The sequence below is a fragment of the Salvia miltiorrhiza genome, chromosome 6 (assembly GCF_028751815.1).
Source record: "Salvia miltiorrhiza cultivar Shanhuang (shh) chromosome 6, IMPLAD_Smil_shh, whole genome shotgun sequence".
Lineage (NCBI taxonomy): Eukaryota > Viridiplantae > Streptophyta > Magnoliopsida > Lamiales > Lamiaceae > Salvia > Salvia miltiorrhiza.
In genome coordinates this window covers 12,830,886-12,832,822 of record NC_080392.1, presented here as the reverse complement: position 1 = coordinate 12,832,822, position 1,937 = coordinate 12,830,886, and positions in this window count along the sequence as shown.

Below are 1,937 nucleotides of genomic sequence, written 5' to 3'. Positions count from 1 at the left end.
GTTGTTGTCAGTCATCACAGCAAGCGGCTGAACAACCAAAGGTGCAGAAGTCCTCTCGTGTTCCTGGTCCACTACCTCAATTTGGCTCTTTTCGTCATCTGACTCAAGCTGTTCCATATCCTTTCTATCCTGATTGTCCTGATAGATGCAAGCATCTGAAGCTCGGCCTCCATCAGAAGGCGGCTTTTCCATGTTATCATCACAAACAAGTCTATGATCATCTTGCAACTCTAGAGAAACCAACACAGCAAAGGGATTGGATGAGGTAGGAGAGTCTGAAGAAGAGTTCAGTTTCTGTCCAACCTCAGCAAAAGCCTTTCCAGCCCTTGCTGGAGATTCCTGATTTCCGGTGTAGGGACGAGGATGAAACCTGTGGTCATCTACCTTGGACTGACCACGTTCCCGGCCCTGATGTTCCGTAAAGCCCTCCTCGGTCGTGTTTGTTTTCCTCCTTCTGCATTCGTTAGAAATATGTCCCACAACCTTGCAAACCGAGCAGTAATAAGGCAAATTCTCATATACAAACTTGACAGTAAAATCAATGTCGCCACACTTAATATCTAAAGCCTCAGGAATATCAGCCGAAACATCTAACTCAACAAGAATTCTAGCAAAGTGACCCACATGAGCCTGTGCAGACTGACCATCAATCAAGATAGGCGTACCCACTTCTCGTGCGACCCCGGAAAGAACCTCTGGGTGCCAATATTCATGTGGCAAGTTAAAGATTCTAATCCATACGTGAACAAGGGTAGAATTCGCTTTGTAGGGATCAAAATTCGGCACCCAAGCCTGGAGATGGAGTATACCTGAGCGTAGACGCCAAGTCATTTTAGCGAAGGCCGCTGCCCTATCCTCGTCGGTGGCGAAATTAAAAGTGAAGTAACCTTTTCCGAGAGGATGAATCGACCAACCAACAGACGGTTTCCAAAGCTGCTGAAGTTCCTGCCAAAGATCCGCTGCAAACCGAGGTGACTCACCTTTGCGGAGGATCAGCCGGCCGTGAACCGCATGGGCGAAACGCCGGACTTGTCGTTGGTGGAAAGAAGGCTCTAAAACAAGGCAACGTTTGAGATCCACCAACTCTGGCCGGAGGATTGTAAAGTCATGAGCGGGGACGTCCCTAGGCTTGGAAACTTGCTCTGTCGGACTGCCATCCCTAGCTTTCAGTTTATCTGCAAAAGAGGCCGGCGACACCTTTGAAGCATACGGTGGACTGACCACATTCGGATGGGCAGTCCCGATCGAGCGAGGTGGGATCAGGCCCTTAGGACCATCGGCCTGATTAGAGACACCGACAGTATGGGCAGTCATCACCGCAGCGATTTCCGGGAACGAAACATCAGCAGTAACTCTAGCATTCTCCGCCGAACTATCTATGACAGTGATGCTCGGAGGCATCGTGATCCCAGACTCGGGGAAGAGAAGCGCCGTCATTACTGTTGTAGAGTTCATTGTCGTCTGATCAGTAGTGGTGAAATCCCTAGTAGAACTGTGGAGTGGCGATGATGATCGACTGACAGGAGCAAAGTTATTAGACACAATCGGGTAATTTTGGAGGGGAGGCTGGAGCGATGCCATTTCTCACAAACAGAGGCAATCTGTGACGACGTCGCCGCTTTCCTTCGACGCAGCTTTGAGCCGCGAACGTCGAGGCCGCGCGACGTCGATGGCGTCGCTGCTCTCAAGCTGCGGCGAGGTTGCTCCGAGCGCCGGGCTGACGGGCACAGCAGCAGCGAACTGAGACGGCCGGTGTGCAGCGAGCAACGCCGGGCTGGTGGCGCGGCGAACTCGCTGCTGCCCGGCGATGAGGCGGGAGCACCGCTGCTGGACGACTGCTGCTGGATCGGCGATGAGGCTGTATCTCCTGCTGGATTTCTCGAGCTCCGCCACGCCGAGCTCCGGACTGGAGGCGCTGCTTGAAAAGTCGTCGATGA